The 6,188-nt window shown below is 38.1% G+C and overlaps 1 long non-coding RNA gene across 1 annotated transcript; it reads left to right on the plus strand.

Moving 5' to 3' along the window:
- Position 1: 1 nt before the first annotated feature.
- LOC119469792 lies at positions 2–1,551 on the plus strand. The gene is made up of 2 exons (XR_005198632.1): positions 2–50; positions 1,324–1,551. It is a non-coding gene; the product is annotated as an uncharacterized LOC119469792 (long non-coding RNA).
- The last annotated feature ends 4,637 nt before the right edge of the window (positions 1,552–6,188 follow it).

The following is a 6,188-nucleotide window of genomic DNA, read 5'->3' on the forward strand; positions in this document are numbered from 1 at the left end:
AAGAGAGGGCGAAGATGGTGGGCAGAAGACCGCAGGGAGAGGGAGAAGAGGTGGGGGGAGCTCTATTGTTTCACTGAACATTCCCCAATTAAAGTTAAAATGTTCTCATAAGTTCTGTTTTTTCAGCTCTTGCTCTTCCAGTTGGTATATTCTTTCCTTCGTCCATCTCTCTCCTTAATTCAACACCAGGTTTATAACTCCAACTACCTTTCTATTTTCCAATGTTTTTCCTTTCTTCTAGGAACCTTGGTAACTGATAATATGCTTTCCAATGTGGCAAAGCGCTGAATCCTGTTTCCTGTCATCTCTTCATGTCTTCCCATTGAGAGATCAGGAGATTTTCATCCTATTGTTTTGTTTACGCTAGGAATATTTCAGCTTGACTAGACCTGTTTTCTACTTGATTTTTTTCAGTTTCAAGTTTGACAAACCCAAATGTTCTCCTTTACCAGTTGTTTCTGTCTCAGGAATTGGTTTTTCTTTGCACTGTGATACAGATGAAGCCGATGACTCTTTCAGCTCATTATCCCCAGAATGCTTTTGTACATTATTGACACAGAATAGACACCTAATAAGTATTTCTGAATTTTTATTGTTCCTCCGTGCCACAAAACAGAAATCACTTTTTTTAGCATGAAGTATATGCCCTTCTATTATCTTGCCTTGAACTGTTTCTCAAATCTTATTTCTTCCCACTCCTGCATTTGTTTCCCACACTGTAGCCGTTCACAAGTACTTAGAGGTCTGTCAACTCTCCATGCTATTTATAATAATCAACACTAATGAAAAGAAAAGGGACTTTTTAGCAGAGGCAGAACTCATTATTTTCTAAAAAATTATGCATATCTCCGGGTTAAATAGTGTCCCGCAGAAAGTCATGTCCACCCCGGAACCCAAGAACGTTTTTTTTTTCCCATTTATTTTATTGCATTTTAGGTTGTGGGTTACATGTGAAGAACATGCAGGATTGTTGCATAGGTACACACGTGGCAGTGTGATTTGCTGCCTTCCTCCCCATCACCTACATCTGGCATCTCTCCCCTTGCTATCTCTCCCCAACTCCCCACCCCCCACCGTCCCTCCCCTATTTCCCCCCAACAGACCCCAGTGTGTAGTGCTCCCCTCCCTGTGTCCATGTGTTCTCATTGTTCAACACCCGCCTATGAGTGAGAACATGCGGTGTTTGATCTTCTGCTCGTCTGTCAGTTTGCTGAGAATGTTAAGCTATTTGGAAACAGCATCTCTGCAGATACACCTAGTTAAGACGAGGTCACAGAGCATTCGGGTGGGCCCTAAAGCCAATGGCTGTATCCTTATAAATAGGCCATGGGAACACACAGAGACCCACGGGGAAGACGGTCAGGGGACAAGGGAGGCAGAGTCTGGAGTTATGCTGCCTACAGTCATGGAATGCCAAGGACAGCCAGAAACCACCAGAAGCTATGAGGGAGATTTTACCTGAAAGCCTCCTGAAGAAATCAATCACATTCTACTTCCCTTTTGAATTTTTGGCCTTGTGGGCTGTGAAAAAATAAATTTCTATTGTCTTAAGTGGTTTGTGGTCATTTGTTCTGGTAGCCTTAGGAAACTAACACAGCATGCTAAGGGAAAAGAAGAAAATTATGAGTAAAATGTCATTTCACTTTTTGAAACAACTATTATTGACAGTAAATGAGTATTCTTCCAAGATTCATACGCAGAAAAAATATGCAGCCCAGAACATTTTTGGAGACCCATGGTGTGATATGATACGATCAATAAAATCCAAATATTAACCTGCCAAAAGAGTTATTCTTTCTTTTACAGTCATTTAAAGGTAATAAGCAGAGGTCATGAGCCCTATAAAAATTAATCTATTATTTGTTGTCACTTGATACTTACGATCCATTGACATATTTAGGTTTTTAATTCTTTGTACAGATTATGGTTTGTCTCATACTCTTAATTTTACTGAACTGAAAATTTTATATATCAAGCACAAAAATTGATGGACTAAAAAAAGAACTATCTTACAAGAATAAAGAAAGAATCAAATTCATAGGATAAGTTAATACCTTAATGGTGGTGGAGCTTCTACCTGTAGCTTGAAAGGGAAAAGATTGGAGGTAAAAGAGAAAACGAAAGAACGCCTCTGGGTCCTTCTCTCCAGTTTTCAGCCCAATCTTACTCAGCTATCCATTATAGTTTTGCCCTTAAGTTAAGAAGTAATAACTTATGAAAAAATTATTTGGAGACAGGAATATATCTTCCTTGTTTTTTTTTTTTTTTCCCAACCCTCAAATCCTATCTTCCTGTCCCACAATGTGAGCAGCTACTCTTGATATTCCTTTTCTTTAATAACTTTCAACTTGATGAGTAACTTATAGGTGATAGTGATAATTCCTGATTCTGAGAATGCCATCCAATAAAAAGGAATAGAAATGGAAAGTGGGACTGGAGGAGGGAGTCAGGAGTGCTGTGGTGGCCGCCACTCCCTCTGCCACTATCCCCAGGGAAGGAAAGGCTCCACCATTTGGGAAGGTGGTTTCTGTGTCACTGGACACCAGTTCTGAGCCTTAGTTTGAGAACTCATTCCCGAATGTGCTTTCCTCCCTCTCCCCTGCCCACCTCACCTTAAGTTTAATAAATATGGTTGTACTTTTCTTACTATTAAAAAAAATATAGCCATTCTGTCTGCTAATATCTTTGAGGAGGAAGAAATCTGCCAGGGATACATGGAAGAAAGAAGCAGGGAAAATATTATGAACTCAAATTACCATTAAAAAATCTGAGTGGAATACATGAGATGTTTCATGAGTTTAAATAAAATAAAAATATGACTTGAAAGAGAAATTTGCCAAAGAGAAGGCCCAAACATTAGGTGCCAGGGAAGAGGAGACGTTTTCCATTAACTCCTCTAGGCCCAAGGTGTTGAAGAATCTAAAGGAGACTAGTGAGGAGATGACACCCAAGTTTGGGATTCTGTAACATCATTTATTTAGTTTAAAGAAAAGATTACTATGTAGGAAAGCTAAGCATTATTATTTACATTACATTTATTTTTTACAAAACAAATTCTTCAAGGCTCTTGTAATAATTGTTTATTGGTGGAAGAAAATCATAATACATGCTTGAATCAAGATTACAAAACACGTTATTTTGTAGAAAATCTAAATATAGAGACTAGTCAGTTAACTAAGGTTACTGTGGATTGCTGTACACTTTTCAAGTGTTTTAAACAAACTATTTGGAGAAAGGAGTCTTTAATATTTGTCAGTAAAATTATAAAAGTGCAGAAAAAAAGTTTTTATTGAGCAATGCCTAGATATTTGTTACATATGTCCACATTAGAATAATATTTTGCTTTTCTATAAGTTTCAGATAAACGTTTTCAGGAAAAGGCTGTTACTTTATCAGGTATTCTTGTCTCATTTTAATAAAGGTTTAAAATTCCTTTAGGCTAATTAATTTTATGATATGAACAGGATGTAGCATTTTCTAATTTAACCTTCTATCTTATAGTAGAGGAAGTATTTTTAAAAAGCTGAAAGTATGCCATTTGCTTAATTCTTAATGAACCATCTAGTTTTAAGAAAATAAGGTCACACCAGGTGAGGTGGCTAAAACCTGTAATCCTAGCACTTTGAAAGGCTAAGGTGGGTGTATCAGTTCAGCCTAGCAGTTCGAGACCAGCCTGGGCAATGTGGTGAAACTTCATCTCTTCAAAAAATACAAAAATTTACTGGGCGTGGTTGGTGGCATGTGCCTATAGCCCCAGTTACTCGGGAGGCTAATGTGGAAGGATCACCTGAGCCCGGGAAGTAGAGGTTGCAGTGAGCCATGATCGTGCCACTGCACTCCAGCCTGGGCGACAGAGTGAGACCCTGACTCATAAAAGAAAGAAAGAAAAAAAAAAAGAAAAGAAGGTCAATAATAATTGTTTATGTTATGCAATAGAAATGGAGCTAGTCAGAAACGGATGACTGCCTACTTCTGTGGCTTATATCATTCCAATAATGCTCTTTCTTGGAGTGCATTGGGAAGAAAGAGTGACCACAATTTATTTATTCTGTAATACTGAAGTCTTTTGATTTATTAACACCTTAGAGACACACATCTAGCCTGCCTGACTTGATCCTATTCTGCCCCAGTGAAAAGCATTTGAAGCACTCTGCCTTTGGCATTCTAATCTTAACACAACTGTCACTGGTTTGTCATTTAGAGAATTATACTTGCTTAATAACTGCCTTCCTTACTGGACCTCAGTTCCTTGAGGGCAGGGTCACTGTCTCCATTGGCCACTGCAAGACACCTGCAGTTAGCACTGGCCCTGGCTCAGTGAATCGATCAAAGTATCATAAAAGTGAAAAGGAGAAGATCTAACACTATGTATTATCTGTGGAAGGAAGCTTCAACTTTTATCATACTATTTTACAAATATTCTTTTTAAAAACTGACATGTAATAACTATATATTTATGGATACAATGTGATGTTTTGATACTATATATAAAAATATTTTTAATTGAACATTTCATTAAAGAGTTCAAACCTCAAAGTTTGTAAGAAACATTCTTTAATGGCTATGTTTATATATTTTTCTTTTTTGAGATAGGATCTCAGTGTCTCCCAGGCCAAAATGCAAGGGCACGATCACAACTCACAGCAGCCTCAGCCTCCCTGGGCTCAGGTGATCCTCCCACCTCAGCCTTCTGAGTAGCTGGGACTACAAGAGTGCACCACCATGTCCAGTTAATTTTTGTATTTTTTGTAGAGATGGGGTTTCACCATGTTGCCCATGCTGGTAACTACTGACCTCAAATGATCTGCCTTGGCCTCCCAAACTGTTGGGATTACAAGCATGAGCCATTGTGTCCAGCCGATTCTTAATCTTATTCTACTGGTATCAGGTTAGAGCAGCGACTGGATAAAATGATTTCCCAGCGTTCATGCTGTAAGATTATAGTAGAGCTTGCTAGATCTGTTTTTCCTTACCTCCGTCGTAGAAGAGAACTACTCTATCTCTTCCCAACATATGTGTTTGGGAGAGTGAAAGACAACATGGTAAAGTTAGTTTATCTCAGAGCACCTGGTATTTTCCATCCATTCCACAGAGAATAGTACAAAATGCAAGCTGGCTGTTTAGAGGGATGTGTTCATGTTTTCTCTAGTAGCATGCTCATAAATAAGCAATTACATTTTAGGAAGAAGGAAAACTTACCATGGGGCCAGGTGGGCCATGGGGACCTGGTAGGCCTGGTGGACCTATGGTCTGTATGTCCAAAAAATAAAAATGTATTTGGTTACTTCATTTAGATAAGGCAGTTCAACTTGAATCTTGTGCTGGGGTTCTGCTAAGACCATTAGTAGTTGCAGAGGAAGAAAAATACTGAAATAAGTGATGTGTTTGATTCTCTAGATTTAGAAATTCCCTTGTGAGAATAAAAAAAAAATACTCCAAAAAAAGTTCTACAAAAGCCAGAATAAATCAAAAGTAAGTTAAAAGAAAAGGAAGCAATTAATTACCAAGAAATGCTATAATGTCACTACTATCAAATTCAAATATTTCACTAAGCATAAGGCGGGCTCTGGAGAAACTCACAAGTATATTCTATATTCACCAAGATCTATCCATTGTTACGAGAAAACCATTGATTTTTTCCTTAGAATTAGACAGTCCTCTGAAAACCTGCTCCTTCCTCAGACATCTGAGATACTTTGTCTGTCACTATGCAAGGCTGATGAATGTTTCTTCTACAATTTGACAAACCAAGGGGTTTAAGGTCTTTGTAATGTTGTTCTGCCACCTGGCAGAGGTGGAATAGGTAAATAACAGGTCAGCATGTGAGAAGGTTCAGGAGCCATGGAAGTTCAGCTGCCATGGACTTACAGAAGGACCCCGTGGACCCGGCATTCCAGAATCTCCTTTTTCTCCTTTCATGCCCTTGGCTCCCTATAAATAACCATTAAGCAAATTTATTTCTAGTGTAAGAGACAACTGAATTTTCTCCCCAACCCCATTGTTCTCTTGACATTTTATAATATTATGCACTTGCTACAGAAAAAAGGGATTTATCTCCTTGCATTTTAGCTTAAAAAAGCAAGCTTACTAAAATCCCTAGGATTATGAATGATATGTAAAATAAAATACGGTGTAAATAAAAACTAGTTTGAGCTTGATTGGTTAAAGTTCTACAGTGTTAAATATAT

Source organism: Cebus imitator, unplaced genomic scaffold (genome assembly GCF_001604975.1).
Source record: "Cebus imitator isolate Cc_AM_T3 unplaced genomic scaffold, Cebus_imitator-1.0 Scaffold841, whole genome shotgun sequence".
Classification (NCBI taxonomy): domain Eukaryota; kingdom Metazoa; phylum Chordata; class Mammalia; order Primates; family Cebidae; genus Cebus; species Cebus imitator.